Genomic DNA, 17373 nt, shown 5'->3' on the forward strand with positions numbered 1-17373 from the left:
ACAAGACTGTGCAGTAAAACAGCATCATGTGTCGGCAAAACACATGATACTAAGTAGAGTCCTGAAGAAGCCCATTTCAAATAGGAATGTTTTTCAAGAATAGTATTTGTGTTTATGGCACTATGAATGCTGTGCCATGCAGTCACAACCACACAATTAACTGCAAAGGAAATAATATATCGTTTTAACTTTGTTACAAAATATCTCCATACGATTCTATCCACATCACCCTACACAGACTTTTCAGATGATAAAAAACCAACAGCAACTAAAATCCTCACAAATTATAACCAATGTATGCACCATTTTCACATAATTGTACCTCTTCCTTATCCATCACTTGAAATTCCAATAAATACACAAAATTACAATTTAACAGGTATGAAACCTTTTGAAAGCTTGTACCTTCTGATACAAGTTCCACTGGGATATGTATATCATTTTAGTTTACAATTTTTTCATTTAGAGACAAGTATTAGTCAGGGACTGTATAACTTATTTGGCAATGTAATGGCAGAAATTATTACATATAATAAAGGGCTCATTTGAGTGGAAACAGAATACTTAGGCTGTTTACGTAAATTACAGAGTAGCCGTTATTTTGGGGGACATGTTTAGGCCTCTGTAGCTAGAAAACCTTTCATGAACTGAAGAGAACATGGCTCTTTACAAAGATCTCTCAGGGCAGCAAATCAGAGCCAGTGAGTCATATAATGATAAGAAGGCTAGAACTACTGTATATGCCGAGGAATGCTCTGGGGCTTCCTCAGCTGATTGTGGAAAGACCAATGTTGCACAAGTTGCTCTAAGTTCACACATTATTAGACAATTATCAGCTAAATTTCTTCCCCCACCCTTTGAACAATATTTTTTTACAATATTTTTTTACAGCAACAGCACAATTCTCCCTTGGGTATTATTCAAATATGATCGAAATCCATTATATTCTTTTTATTCTGTTCTAAATCCAAGTGCTGCTGCCTAATGTGACATCCACTGCTTGTGCTGGGAGCAATGAGAAGACACGGGGCTATGAGCATATCATAGATTTGTCCTTGCAGTACCACAAGATTTACTGACATGTCTTTAGAGGTGAGGAAACAGGTGCATTTTGTTGTAATTCCTGTCAGCAAAAGGCTTCCAAGATTCCTCTGGAAAGAGCTGCATGACTGCGCCGGCCAGCAGCAAGGCCTCCACTCCTCATTCCGGGAGTGGAACATCCATCCAATCTGAAACATGTCTGCGTCCGAGCAGCGTGCCATTAGTCAGGAAGTGTAAAGGTGGCTTAAACTTATCATCTATGCGTCATTAACCTTTAATGAACTTGAGGCCTTTTCAGGACAAAGCTGTTCAGGTACTGCCAGTCGCTAGGTGGTTGCGTCCCTCTGGGTCCTTTAGCTTTGTGAAGAAAGATTTCAGTCAAAGATGATAGATGTAAACCTAGATGCATTTTCCAGTTGCATTCTCACATATTCAGATTTCTGAGACTACAGGAAAAGAGAGACTATTATTAGTAATTTTCAGCCTGCTACATGTTGGCCTGCATCTTTAAATAAAGGCGTTTCATCATGTTGGATTGGCTTTCACTGACATTGATGAGGTAATATTTGGTACATAAAACATCACATGTGGATTATTTCAATGCTAATTAAGTATCTGCTGCTGGCTTGGGTTATTGCTCCACAAATCAAACTGCTAGAAAAAAAACACTGCTGGGTTAAAACCAAACCAATTTGGGTTATTTTGCTATCACAAGAGAATTGGGTCATGAGTTTGACCTAACATGCTTGATTTCCAACTCAAAACTGAGTTAATGTGAAACTGTCACTGCCTTGAATCCACATTCAACAAGGTGTTAAAAATATTTTTGCTGAAATTTTGGTTTCTTTTAGTATTGATGGCATCACACACACTGGACGAAAAGTGGGATTTTTGACCCTGTATTCTGACGCAAATGCAGCTAGTCAGCGACAGATATCGACAGTTGGCGGGGAAGCGCAGTTTTGTCAGCCGCAGTCGAATGCGGAATCCTACAAGGGGGGAGGAGGGGTGGGGGGGTTGTTAACAGCTTAATGACGCTACTTAACATGTGAATAGCAATAGGAGACCCACGTGAATTGTCAGTCATTGGATGAAAAAACAATGACATCACAATTCATTACTTACATGCGATTGGTTGGTAGATATCTCCCTATTGGACACACTAGACCTTTATAATTACAGGCCTGGCCCCTCCCTAATAAATTATAAAACAATAACCCAGAAATAAAAATACACCAAGCACAAGGCATAAGTTTATATTTTTAATTTTTGTTGAAAAATAAATATGTACATACATGCATATAACACACATCTACAAATAAAGAAACCACACATATAAAATAAAACATCTACAAGAAACCACACATATATATAAAATATAAAAAACACATCTACAAATAAAGAAAACACACATAAAATAACACATCTATAAATAAAAAAAACTTCAGTTTAAAAAAAAAATGATTACAGCACAAAATGCTTGTCTACTTCTGGGCCGTGTGGTGGCTTCTTTCTGAGCATGATCCAACATACAAATGCTTATGACGCAACATGCTGTATTTAGGGTTAGCTTCAAGTCTCTCTTGTAATTTGGAGCAGAGGTTGCCGAGCTCCTGGCTGCAGATACTTGGTGGTCTCACAATCCAGCCCGATACACCCTCGAAGACGCCATCCTCTTTATCAGACATGAGGTCAATGGTGACACCTTCCCAAAAGGAAATCTCCTCTGCTGCCAGGACTCTCTCCCTTGCCTCCAGCAGCTGTTGACACAGAACAGACATTAAGTCATAAAGAATCTTTATGAAAACATATTGTTGAAACTATACTGACATTTTAAGTGCCTTAGTTTAGAAACACCAAATATGGGGAGGTGTAATCCATTTCTCATTGAAAACTATGGCTATGTGGTAAAGTATCAACTCCTGAATAGCATGTGAATAAACATGATATTTAACAAAACATTGATAAAAGTACTTAAGTGATTTGTCATTAACCATTGAGGCTACATTCAAATTATTGCACACCATCTTGTCCCAAAATGTTACAGCTTCTTAAGAAAATGTTGTTATTTTTCTTTTCACTGCTGATTACATTCATACACACATATATACAAACATGCATGCAGAACTGATGCATTTGATGCAAATGTGACATCTCTAGTAATAAATCTTACTTGCTTCTTTCTTTAGCTACATCTGGATGACTGGCAGTAGGTCCTGGATGCAGCAGGAAAACATTTTTGTGCATTGTCAATACATAGCATAATTACATTATGTACATAAACAATGTTGAAGCATAAAATATCATCAACATTCTAAAATAGTAGATACTCACACACAGTTGCATCTCTGTCCTCATCACGGACATCAGAACGTTCCAGAAGAGTCTGATTGACACAAATGTGACTCTCATTCTGTGGAGTCTGTGGAAATAAATGTAAAATTAAAAAAATAGTGTAGCAAATATATTGCTTTCTCAAAAATACGTAAGTAAATAAGTTAAAATTATTCTCAACCAACCATTATGCAGTCGGGAATCAACGCAGTGATTATACATACCGGTCTTGTGAGAAATTCTGTTCCCCTGAGAAAATCTGTTCCCCCTGTGTCGGGAGCGCGCATTGCAGCCAGAGAAGTGGATCCGGCGGATCTGACCATATTTACGGCGCTTCTGATCGATTTCTCGGTAAAACCACTCATATAATCATGTCACTTTTGTAACTTTCAGTTTAATCGGCAGCTATCAAAATAAAAATACATACATAAATAAACGAGGTCTTGTGTGGAGGTCTTTTTACGCTGTTTTGTGTTATTTTAAACGCGAAGTGAATCGATCTTTTTTTCAGCTTTTGTCTCGTAAGCCTGACAAATAAAAGTCAGTCAACAAACACAGGTTTCCAACACGTTGTGTGCATTTATAATTTTTCATTTCTCATAAAGGAGGAGGAGGGAAGCTGACCGATAGCAGGGCAAAAAAATAAAGACTTCCTGAAAAGATCAGAGTGTAAACTTTTTGGTAAATCCCGTTCTAATGTAAAATATGACATTACTGGATTAAGGAAATGTCTAGTATGGTATCACACATAATATTTTTTGAGAATTTGGAAACAGGTGCTTTTTATTTCACAAAGGTATTGGAGGAGAAGAGGAGAGGATGGATATTTCAGCTGCCTGAAATAATGTGTTCGCCCTCTATAAAATGGAAACAAATTAATTTACCTGCAAGTCTTTTGCTGTATTCATTCCTCTTATGATCAATAAGAAATCCTGCAAGTTTGAAAATATTTGCTCTTTTTTTTGACAAAGTCAGGATGGGGAAACAAAATATCTTAAGCGCCTGATAAAATCTGTTCCCCCTCTCTAAAATGGAAACAAATTAATTTAACTGAAAAGTCTTTTACTGTGTTCATTCCTCTTTATATCAACAATAATTCCTGTGATTTTCATAACATTTGCTCTTTTTTTGCCAAAGTTAGGATGGGGGAACAAAATATCTTAAGCGCCTGATAAAATCTGTTCCCCCCTTTAAAATGGAAACAAATAAATTTACCTGCCAAGTCTTTTACTGTGTTCATTCCTCTTATCATCAACAATAATTCCTGTGATTTTCATAACATTTGCTCTTTTATTGACAAAGTTAGCATGGGGGAACAAAATATCTTAAGCGCCTGATAAAATCTGTTCCCCCTCTCTAAAATGGAAACGCATTAATTTACCTGAAAAGTCTTTTACTGTGTTCATTCCTCTTATCATCAACAATAATTCCTGTGATTTTCATAACATTTGCTCTTTTATTGACAAAGTTAGCATGGGGGAACAAAATATCTTAAGCGCCTGATAAAATCTGTTCCCCCTCTCTAAAATGGAAACGCATTAATTTACCTGAAAAGTCTTTTACTGTGTTCATTCCTCTTATCATCAACAATAATTCCTGTGATTTTCATAACATTTGCTCTTTTATTGACAAAGTTAGCATGGGGGAACAAAATATCTTAAGCGCCTGATAAAATCTGTTCCCCCTCTCTAAAATGGAAACAACTTAATTTACCTGAAAAGTCTTTTACTGTGTTAATTCCCCTTATGATCAATAAGAAATCCTGCAAGTTTGAAGACATTTGCTCTTTTTTTGCCAAAGTTAGGATGGGGGAACAAAATATCTTAAGCGCCTGATAAAAGCTGTTCCCCCTCTCTAAAATGGAAACGCATGAATTTACCTGCAAAGTCTTTTACTGTGTTCATTCCCCTTATGATCAATAAGAAATCCTGCAAGTTTGAAAACATTTGCTCTTTTTTTGCCAAAGTTAGGATGGGGGAACAAAATATCTTAAGTGCCTGATAAAATCTGTTCCCCCTCTCTAAAATGGAAACGAATTAATTTACCTGAAAAGTCTTTTACTGTGTTCATGCCTCATATCATCAACAATAATTCCTGTGATTTTCATAACATTTGCTCTTTTTTTGACAAAGTTAGCATGGGGGAACAAAATATCTTAAGCGCCTGATAAAATCTGTTCCCCCTCTCTAAAATGGAAACAAATTAATTTACCTGAAAAGTCTTTTACTGTGTTCATGCCTCATATCATCAACAATAATTCCTGTGATTTTCATAACATTTGCTCTTTTTTTGCCAAAGTTAGGATGGGGGAACAAAATATCTTAAGCGCCTGATAAAATCTGTTCCCCCTCTCTAAAATGGAAACACATTAATTTACCTGAAAAGTCTTTTACTGTTTTCATTCCTCTTATTATCAACAATATTTCCTGTGATTGTCATAACATTTGCTCTTTATTTTAAAGTGTTAAAGCGGGGGAACTGTTTATTTTAAATGTCTGGAGTAATCCATTCTCCCCGTGACATTGGAATAAATAAATAAATTCTATTAATTCTTTATTATTTTTCCATATAAAGTTTGAAGTCCAAAATGGTTTAAATTAATATGACTGTTTCAAAATCTTTATTAAATGTATTTTATGTTTAAATATTTATCAACAAATTTAGTAAAAAATGTTTCTGATATTGCATCTAACAAAGTAGATTACAATATAAAGACATACGGTGTTTTCTGGAAAGTCAAAAATCACGTGACACTATTCCTTCAATCAATTATGGAAATATCCATGTCCGCTCGGTGTTTGGCAGGTTGTTTATCACTTTTTGCTTTATGTTAAGCCAAATATTTTATTAATATAAGGTAGCCATGGACAGATAGTTTAAATCACACAATGAAGTGCAAATATTTTAAAAACACAGTAAAAGACTTTGCAGGTAAATTAATGTGTTTCCATTTTAGAGAGGGGGAACAGATTTTATCAGGCGCTTAAGATATTTTGTTCCCCCATCCAAACTTTGGCAAAAAAAGGACAAATGTTTTCAAACTTGCAAGATTTCTTATTGATCATAAGGGGAATGAACACAGTAAAATACTTTGCAGGTAAATTAATGTGTTTCCATTTTAGAGAGGGGGAACAGATTTTATCAGGCGCTTAAGATATTTTGTTCCCCCATCCAAACTTTGGCAAAAAAAGGACAAATGTTTTCAAACTTGCAAGATTTCTTATTGATCATAAGGGGAATGAACACAGTAAAATACTTTGCAGGTAAATTAATGTGTTTCCATTTTAGAGAGGGGGAACAGATTTTATCAGGCGCTTAAGATATTTTGTTCCCCCATCCAAACTTTGGCAAAAAAAGAGCAAATGTTTTCAAACTTGCATGATTTCTTATTGATCATAAGGGGAATTAACACAGTAAAAACTTTTCAGGTAAATTAATTTGTTTCCATTTTAAGGGGGGGAACAGATTTTATCAGGCTCTTAAGATATTTTGTTCCCCCATCCTAACTTTGTCAATAAAAGAGCAAATGTTATGAAAATCACAGGAATTATTGTTGATGATAAGAGGAATGAACACAGTAAAAGACTTTTCAGGTAAATTAATGCGTTTCCATTTTAGAGAGGGGGAACAGATTTTATCAGGCGCTTAAGATATTTTGTTCCCCCATCCAAACTTTGGCAAAAAAAGAGCAAATGTTTTCAAACATGCAGGATTTCTTATTGATTATAAGGGGAATGAACACAGTAAAAGACTTTGCAGGTAAATTAATTTGTTTCCATTTTAAGGGGGGGAACAGATTTTATCAGGCCCTTAAGATATTTTGTTCCCCCATCCTAACTTTGTCAAAAAAAGAGCAAATGTTATGAAAATCACAGGAATTATTGTTGATGATAAGAGGAATGAACACAGTAAAAGACTTTTCAGGTAAATTAATGCGTTTCCATTTTAGAGAGGGGGAACAGATTTTATCAGGCCCTTAAGATATTTTGTTCCCCCATCCTAACTTTGTCAAAAAAAGAGCAAATGCTATGAAAATCACAGGATTTCTTATTGATTATAAGGGGAATGAACACAGTAAAATACTTTTTAGGTAAATTAAGTTGTTTCCATTTTAGAGGGGGAACAGATTTTATCAGGCTCTTAAGATATTTTGTTCCCCCATCCTAACTTTGTCAATAAAAGAGCAAATGTTATGAAAATCACAGGAATTATTGTTGATGATAAGAGGAATGAACACAGTAAAAACTTTTCAGGTAAATTAATTTGTTTCCATTTTAGAGAGGGGGAACAGATTTTATCAGGCGCTTAAGATATTTTGTTCCCCCATCCTGACTTTGGCAAAAGAGCAAATGTTTTCAAACTTGCAGGATTTCTTATTTATCATAAGGGGAATAAACACAGCAAAAGACTTGCAGGTAAATTAATTTGTTTCCATTTTATAGAGGGCAAACACATTATTTCAGGCAGCTGAAATATCCATCTTCTCCTCTTCCCCTCCAATACCTTTGTGAAATAAAAAGCACCTGTTTCCAAATTCTTAAAAAATATTATGTGTGATACCATACTAGACATTTCCTTAATTCAGTAATGTCATATTTTACATTACAACGGGATTAACCAAAACGTTTACACTCTGATCTTTTCAGGAAGTCTTTATTTTTTTGCCCTGCTATCGGTCAGCTTCCCTCCTCCTCCTTTATGAGAAATGAAAAATTATAAATGCACACAACGTGTTGGAAACCTGTGTTTGTTGACTGACTTATTTGTCAGGCTTACGAGACAAAAGCTGAAAAAAGATCGATTCACTTCGCGTTTAAAATAACACAAAACAGCGTAAAAAGACCTCCACACAAGACCTCGTTTATTTATGTATGTATTTTTATTTTGATAGCTGCCGATTAAACTGAAAGTTACAACAGTGACGTGATCATATGAGTGGTTTTACCGAGAAATCGATCAGAAGCGCCGTGAATATGGTCAGATCCGCCGGATCCACTTCTCTGGCTGCAATGCGCGCTCCCGACACAGGGGGAACAGATTTTCTCAGGGGAACAGAATTTCTCACAAGACCGGCTTCATGACTTGGTCCTCAGATCCATCTTTCGTCCGCCATTTTGTAGATCGTTACTGCGTTCCACACTCTGCCTTGCTATACTGTCTTACAGCAAAATAAATTAAAAAAAAATAACGGGAAGATCAGTTTTCCTTACAAATGTGCGAGTGTTCACTATTCACTAAATGTGAAATCATAATTCACTGAATTTCTCTTCGTCCTGGTGGACTCCGTAAGAGCTCCTCGGCACCGTGGTCTGAGGTCTGGCTGGTACGGCTTGGCCATTTTTCAGGTCTAAAAAGATAAAAGAAGATGCGAGTATTTTTAAGAGTTCAGAACTTCACATGTAATAGAGATTACAATACAAAATCTCACCCTACGCTTGTTTCAACATTAAGAAAACGACAGACCGCTTTCTGTAAGAAACAAACAAAGCAACTGGTCTCGCTCCATGTGTTATTTATAAAAGCTTTCTTACTGTGAGTTCGGTCTTGTTGGACCGCCGCGGTGTCATCTGTTGTTTTCCGCCGGATCATTGCTTAATATCAAAACGATACTGAAAAGGTAACTCCGTGAAATAGGACTTTTTCCACCATTTCACACAACACATGGGTATTTTCGTTCATGTTGGGTGTAGGCAGTTAGCACTCGTTACCACCAGTGCAAATCTTCCTCTGGAGTTTAATGGTGGCTGCTTGACCGACTTTGAAAGCGCATTACTGCCACCAACTGGACTGGAGTGTTAAATGAAAGTTGACAGGAAAAAAATACATTCTAAAAGTTATTTTTTCAAAAGTTACATGACAGTATATTTTATTTTTATTATAATTATTTACTAAAATGTTTTTAGCAATTAATTATATGTTTATTTACTCAATTCTACTTTGAGCTGTCTCCTTTTTTGTTTATACAGAATATGATTCATAATCCGTGAGTTATATTTAATGCTTAACTAACAAAACTTTAAAAAAAGAATACAAATGTTTATACTCTATCAGAAGGTATCACATTCTTTAAACCATTTTGTTCTTCAATTTAAACTTGAGAGTTAAGCAACTGAATACTGAAAAATCTGTAGTTTCTTAAGTCCTGTATTGTGATGTGAAATGACCACTACCACTCCAATATAGCATGACTCTGGGTCTTTAAAGCAATCAGTGAACATTAACATTAGTTTGAACATTATTCACAAAAATACTTTATGTACACCACTCTGGAACATGGTTTTTATTTTTATTTTTGATTAAGTTGTGCAATTCCTCCAATCACAAGATAAATCTTGAGATAGGAGGAATGTCAAAGTAAGATCACGTTTCACAAGTCTATTGTATGTAATCATGCATATTCTTCTTTTATATCATCAATTCAACCAAAACTAAGTTTTTCAGTGCTCCTAACACATGTAATATATATTTTAATGGATAAGATAGATTGTTTTCTCCAAACATACTTCTTTATGGTGAACAGAAATTAAAAAGGATTACCTACAAAATGAATAAGAGTCAGAAGGCGGTGCTCAACAGTTGATTTGCATTTGCATGGCACTCAGCAACTTCATTTAAATACGAAAACCTCTGCTAGGCACAAGGGGAGGGGGGTGATAGGGGAACAAGGACACACAGCGTTTTTGACCATTTTTGGCAGTGTTCGACTCTGACAAACCCCTCTTGCCGAAAGCCCTCAATCTCCATGCGCACGGCAGAACAAGGTGTCAAAATCACAAAAGATTTCTGATGTGTGAAAATAAAAGTTTATGTTTGGCAAATAACTTTTTAAGTTCACAATACAAATTAAATTTTTTAAACGATTTGTTTTTTAAAAAAGAAATCATTACAATTCCAAAAGTTTTGATTACAATTTTATTTTACTTAACTGAGGTTAGTTTTTTTTTCTCCATTGTATAATTAGGAAACAAATTCAACTTCATACTCTGCGAACCAGACCCTAAACTTAAAATCTGTGTTGAGTTTTTTCCCCTTCATTAATGATACACTTTTATTACATTCATTATATCTATCATGGTAATTCAGGGTGAGTTATTTTTAATTCTAAATATCCTTGTTGGACTTTTATTTAATTGTTATTCTCCTTCAAGATACATTTACGTAACGCTAGAATAAATGCAATGTACATTATGCAGCAAAGGAAATTAGAAGATCGGACATATATTCATTATGGAGATAATCGGTTTTGGACGGGTGATGTGCCCCTATTGCATAAGCGATACTAAAGAATTACTGATATCATTAAAGATACAGGGGAGAAACTTTTTAGTTATCTTGCTTTGCTAGCAAAGTCGTTAGCTAGCAGCTAGCTAATAGCACATCAACAGCCTAATGTCTGTTTGATAGAAATACTGAATAGATAGATAAGAACAGTTTTTCCTCACCTGGCTGTCTCCTTCCGTTCAGCAGTTCTTCAGAGAAAGGCAGACGCAGAGGCCTGTCAGTGTCTGTTGTATTTAATTACCTCTCTGCTTAAACCGCGACTTCGAGCTGAAGCAGAAACGATACTTCAACGTTTTCCGTCATCTGAGAAGTAGCAAGTCTACTCCACTTTATTCACCAAAAACGTTTTTTTATTCACCAAAAACTGTAATCTGGAATGTTCGCTACGTTGAGCTTGAGTTGCCTCTTTCTCACTGCGAAAGAGGCAACTGCGTCATGGGCAAAAGGTCAAAGGTAACAGTGACCGGAGGGCTTATGTTGTACAAAAAAAAAAAAAGAAAGAAGAATTTTAGTACATGTTATGTGTCAGAAGAGGGCTTAGAAAATAATAATACAAAAAATAAATAAATAAATAAAAATTGACCAAAAGGGCACTTGGGGGCAAAGAGCAAAAAGGGCAGGTGCTCAAGCGCCTAGTGCAGCTGATCCGCTTCTGCGGGGTTTGTCCCCCGCTGCGGGATCAGGAAACAATCAGTTCTGTCGTCTTCTATCCACGTCATTTCGTGAAATGTTACCTGATTTCAAAAACGTTCTCGCAGAGAAATAATAAATGTTTCATTTGATGACTACAAATTGGAAATAAAATGATTTTTTTCTTTGACGGACAACGAAAAAACTCCTGCGCCACCTCTGCTCCAAACTACGAACATTGTCGGCCCCTCTTTGGTTTTTTCTTTTTTTTTTCGGAGGATCAATAAATAACTTATTGGTGTTTTACCATCACCACCAGGTATGAAGTGCTTTAGCCTTTGAGTTGCACCACAGCGCAGCAACTGAAACACCTAGGAGAACAATTTCAGCTTGTTTTTATGAGTATAAAGGAGGCTGGTATCGCGCATGATAAAAATCTATTTATTTATGTCATCACATGGACTTATATAAAGTTTTATACATTTTCTTTTCATATATTTATTATTGTTTTTCTTCTTTAGATATTAGGTTGACTTAGAATGATTCCAAATAATGTACAGGAATAACCAATCATCAGGAGGTGGGGGGGAATCAGATGACAGGCCCCCCTCTGGCTCCGCCACTGCTAACGGAATAGCCCGCTTTGGTTTGTTTTGGAGCAAGATGGGGTGATGGTGAACTCTGGATGACCTACAAAATAATTTTTAATATCTCAGAAACCAAAATTGCACAAACCTGCACAAACGGAGCACTAACCATTCAGACTATTTGCTGAATTTTTTGACGTGGGTGGGGTGTCCGCTTCACACAGCTGTTTTTCAGATGACCGGTGGCCTCACGCATTAACTCTGTCTGACTAAGTGGGCAAAAGATTTGATACGGTTTGGTACTTGGTGTAACCGGAAAAATAATACTAGTAATAATAATAAAATAAGCGTGATGCGTAACTGCGAGGAGAGCGCGAAAGCTCCTCACCGGGTTAAACCTGCACGACGAGTGAACGCACCGGCTAACCGGGAACACAGACCTAAACTTTACAGTGAAGACAGGGCCAAACGTTGGGCAGCGTGTTGAGCTGTAAACGCCGCATAATGTTTTGTTCACAAATATACATCATTCTCACTGCTCGCTCAAATTACCACTGAAAGCGCGAATACAAGTTATTCCTGCGGTTCACGTAGAGCTGCGCAACCAGAGCTAACGCGGTGGGTTTAAACTCTTACCTTAATCAATAACTCCTCATAACTAATCATAATTCCACACAGGAGGTTGATGGGTTGATGTAAATATCCACAGCGGTCAGCCTTTGTCCGGTTCGAGTGAAAGGCGGAGCGAGATCCGCGCTGAAATTAACTTTAGACATGCAGCTGTTACAGCGCGCGAGGCGACGCGCAGAGGCCCAGCGGTGTGATTGGTCCGGATTTAAATGCATAAACTATAAACATATGTTCTATAAGCATATATTTTAGGAATAAATCTGCTCCGATAGTGAAACACTCGGAGCAACAGAAACACTTCCAATCCGGCTTAAAAAAAAAAGGCGATTTTTTTATTTTTTATTTTCCTAAACAAAACAAAAAAACAAGAAAGGCTTAGCCTGGCGGTGGCGCTAGTAAAGCATGGCGGGCCGCCAGGCCTATACACTGGGGGAAACCCTGCACATGATGCATAAACATTTGCTCTTTTAGACACAGATTACATTTTAGTCAAAGATTTACCTGAACTCATCACTGACATCCATTTAGTTAACTTTGGGCTTTTATTAATGCATTTGAAGTCTCCTTTTACATGGTAGAAAGATACTACAGCATCAATAATAATCATCATCATCAGGATCATCATCATCAAGAATTTGTTGCAATTTAGAAAAATGTGACCTAAATATCCCTAAGACTCTAGCATAGCTTTGGCTGGTTGTTTCACCGCTCTTCTTGCTGCAATTGGTTGTGTTAATTTAAAACTCTTGGTTTCCTAGGGGGCTGCACAGTGGCGCAGTTGGTAGAGCTGTTGCTTTGCAGTAAGAAGGTTCTGGATTCGAATCCCGGCCCTGGTCTTTCTGCATGGAGTTTGCATGTTCTCCCTGTGCATGCATGGGTTTTCTCCGGGTACTCCGGTTTCCTCCCACAGTCCAAAAACATGACTGTCAGGTTAATTGGTCTGTCTAAATTGCCCCTAGGTGTGAGTGTGTGTGTGCGCATGGTTGTGTGTCCTATGTGTCCCTGTGTTGCCCTGTGACAGACTGGCGACCTGTCCAGGGTGTACCCCGCCTCTCGCCCGGCACGCCAGCTGGAGATGGGCACCAGCAACCCTCCCGACCCCACTGAGGGACAAGGGTGAAAGAAAATGGATGGATGGATGGTTTCCTAGGGTTAAAGTCAAGGCTTTAAAATAGAAATTAAACTTTATCCTCACAACACTAGATTTTCTTGCGTGTTTATTTGTGTTATTTTCCATACATCCATTTTCTGTACACCCTTGTCCCCCAGTGGTGTGGAGAGGGTTGCTAGTGCCCATCTCCAGCTAATGTTACAGACAAGAGGTGGGGTACAAAGTAAAGTAAATCCTTAACGTAAACTATTCCTTAGACAGCATCAAGTTCAAAACAAATGGGGTGCAAAGGCTTCCCGTTACCAATGTGGGTCTTTACAAAGACAGCAAAACCAGCTGGTATGTGGACAAACAACAGAACTGAAGTTCTGCATTAAGTATCCAAAGCTTCCCCAAAAAAACAGTGCAAGGCTTTGTTCACTCCCCAGTAGAGTTCTATTAACTGCTGGAGAAAACCCACCAACCATCCACACAAGCCTGCAAGGATAAGTGGGTATATATGATGGATGGATGGATGGAAATATCTTGGACACAGTTGAATAAGTAGTTGAAAAACAGTAAGAATCTTATTAAATGCAAATATGTTTAATAAGAATACATCTGCATGTATTCTTATTAAATACAGGCAGAAACTGACGGTTTGTCAGTTTCTGTTTCTTGTACTTTTGCATCATGTTTTCTTTCCTGATAAACTGGAGTTGGCAGAGTAGGTTGCCACAGGTTCTGATTTGTTTTCGGTCAGAAGTTCGCAAGCGTCAGCCTGGGCTTTCCAAAAACACAGTTGCAACCAGAAGCAAAATCTGTAACTCCTCAAATCAATAATGTTGAACTTTAGAGTGTGTGGCAATTATAATGCATCTTGAATGTTACTCAGCTTTTCATTAGCCATTGTTATACATTTCTTTATGGTGTTAAGAAAATATATTTAAAATAAGCTAGTACATTTCTTTATGGTGTTAAGAAAATATATTTAAAATAAGCTAGTTTTGAAATTTAACACGACTTGATTGAAATAGCCTAACTATAGTTTTAAAATTTATAACTTATTCTGGCCTATTGATCTTTATTTTACCTGTAGTTAAGGCAGATTGTTTGCCAAGATCTCTGATCTGCCCTTTGTCTGTCTGGGAAACAATCAGTAGGAAGTTCCAGCTTTTCACACTGATCTGTGAAAGACATAAACCAGCAGGAGTTTGGAGAAGCTCTCCTTAGACAATGGGAGCAAATGGCTGTAGAGAGAGGGTCAGAGACAGGTCCTGGTTGGATGAGCAAAGATACGCCTTATTTGAATAAATTAAAGAAAGGGAGAGAAAACTTTCCACACAGAGTAACAAATCAGATTTGCGCTTGCAATTCTCCAAAGACGTATTTGCTGTCTGTTTGTCTTTTTCCTTTTCTCAGGTAAATTCATGTGTTGTTTGTGCTCTGAGGTTTCTGATGTTTTGTTATGTGCTTTTCTGGTGATAGCATGCATCTGTCTTGAATAAATGCTGATTATTGTGACGCTGTCATCTCTGTGTGATCTCAGTCCTTGCACACAGCATTTTCTGAATCCGGGCATAGAGAGGATATAACGAGTCAAAAGGTTTTTAAAGTTTTAGAATAATTTTTCCTCTCTTAATAATTGGGGGCTCGTCCGGTTCTGAACAGTGCTGTGTGATTGGAGCTGGGACCGCAAGTGAGCGACTTTGAGCTCCGTGTTGGATCACGATACAGGTGCGTCTCCTGATGTGAGTTTGATTTCTCTTTGACGCGCTGGTTTGTGGCTTCGACCGGATCTTTGGTTTGATTGCAGAGAAACGATTGTGTAATTTTTCTTTTTATTGGATCTTAGCATATAGGACCTTTATTTTGTACCACTGTGATTGTTGGCCTAACCCCCAGTTGTCGAGGCGCAGCTTCTGGATCAGGCTGGGCCTGTAGCTCTCATGGATTGGTGCGGTTATTGTAGGAACAGGCTTGTATCAGCCTGAGAGTTTGATCCTCTCTTAAGGGACATGTTCTTGGCTGAGTGTTATTCGGATCTGGCACAGGTTGTACTGCTTCGTTGTGTTTGGGGTTGTGGTTCGAAGCGTACGTTCAATTGAAGGGTCAGTCCACCTCGAGTTCTGCACTCGACTTGCAAAGGACTGGAACTAAATTCGGTGTGAAATCCACCTGTGACGAGTAGCGTTACGAAAGGACAGGGAGTGAGGCCCACATATTTTTTTATTTTCTGACACCGGTGTCCGTAGGGATTTCTTTCGTCTGAATGAATTTGCAGTTTTTGTATCATTGTGCGTCATGTCGGCCGTTCTGTGTGTTGGCGCCTCCGTTTTTCTTTGTGTGCGCAGCTGCTTTTGTGTGTCCCATCTTGGTCATGCTTTTTGAAGCTGCTGTTTCTTTGCTACCGTGCGCTGCGTAAGTTTCATGTTCTGTGTGCCGTTCTGCGCCGCTGTGTGTGATAACATTTTGTTTTCTTTCTCTATGTATATTTTTTCTTTTTCACTTCGCAGGAAGATAACAGGGGGCGAGTACCTCTTCTAATCATCTATAACCTTAATTGTGTTTCTTTCCTGCTTTTCCTACAGGCAAATCAGGAAATGTTGACTAATGCATACATTTTTCTATTAGGCGATTCTCCGCACACGATGATGCATTTTGTGTGGACGTATGTTAATTTGATTTCAGATAATTATGTTTCTTTCAGGTATGATGTTATAAAAATTGTGTTTAAAACTTTGAACAGGATGGATTTTGGTTTCGAATCTGGGGAAATATGTGTTTGGAAGATGGAATCAGTACAAATTGGGAAGTTCTAACTTTATGTTTAACAGATATCTTTATTTCACATGTTGGAGTGTGACGAACGAATTACAGGTGAACATGAGACTCTTTCAGTTGCTGTGGGACATTTGACAACTTAATATGTTTGCCCACTGTTTCTGGGGTTACATTCTGCATTTTCTGACAATAAGGTGTGAAAGAGTCTGCTTGCGTGTGATTGAGAGTGAATGGAGGTCAGGAGCCTTTCATGGGTTTTTACAAGCGCTGTGTAAATATGACGTCATTTGAGTGAGTAGCTGTGATATTTTTTCTTATTTTAGAAAAATAAGATCTGGCATAGGTTGTACTGAAATTAACTTTCACTACTACTTTACGGACAGTTTTAAGTTGATAATGAATACATATTTTGGTATCACAATCTGAATTTAGGTGGAATCCTCTGCTTGTACAGTAGAATTAATACAATGCAATAGGAGCAACAAAACTTGAGCTTTGGCTTAAACCTGAAAATTTAGTGATTGACAGACTGTCTCATCTACTATGGTGTTTTATTACTAACACACTCATGTATTGACTTAATTAACTGTTGTTTTAGGTGACACATTGGTAACTAATTGGACGTGTTGAAATTTTAGTATTATGGGGACAATTCTTCAAATTTGGTTTTCCACCTATAAATTATTTTTCTTTTTGAAATAAGAAAAACACAAGGGTGTTTATAAAGATAAGATCTTACTGATAGAACTTTGAAATTTGAAACATTTCAGTCTATTTTGAACATTAGACGGATAATTGGAGAAATGGTGGAACTTCTCACAATGGTTTGGTTTTTCTGCAAATTATAAAACGGTAACATAGATTCATAATTGTTTTCAAAATTATGGTTTTATTATATCAACAGGGGAGAAGGGAAAATAGACCCTAAATTAAATTGATCAATTTATAGATAATGGCTAATTGTGAATTAGTTGATCAATAATTTTGACTTTTTCA

At 37.2% G+C, this 17373-nt stretch overlaps 1 long non-coding RNA gene across 2 annotated transcripts; it reads right to left on the bottom strand.

Moving 5' to 3' along the window:
• Nucleotides 1–463: 463 nt before the first annotated feature.
• LOC145551762 (uncharacterized) lies at nt 464–10133 on the bottom strand. Of its 2 annotated transcripts, XR_014087673.1 has the most exons (6): nt 8907–10133; nt 8633–8722; nt 8446–8529; nt 3376–3463; nt 3215–3257; nt 464–2801 (listed from the first exon to the last, which is right to left on the bottom strand). It is a non-coding gene; the product is annotated as an uncharacterized LOC145551762 (long non-coding RNA). The 2 variants fall into 2 exon arrangements; XR_014087672.1 differs by having other exon boundaries at nt 8633–10133.
• Nucleotides 10134–17373: the final 7240 nt, after the last annotated feature.

Source organism: Poecilia reticulata, chromosome 5 (assembly GCF_904066995.2).
Source record: "Poecilia reticulata chromosome 5, P_reticulata-male-v2, whole genome shotgun sequence".
NCBI classification, from domain to species: Eukaryota; Metazoa; Chordata; class Actinopteri; order Cyprinodontiformes; family Poeciliidae; genus Poecilia; species Poecilia reticulata.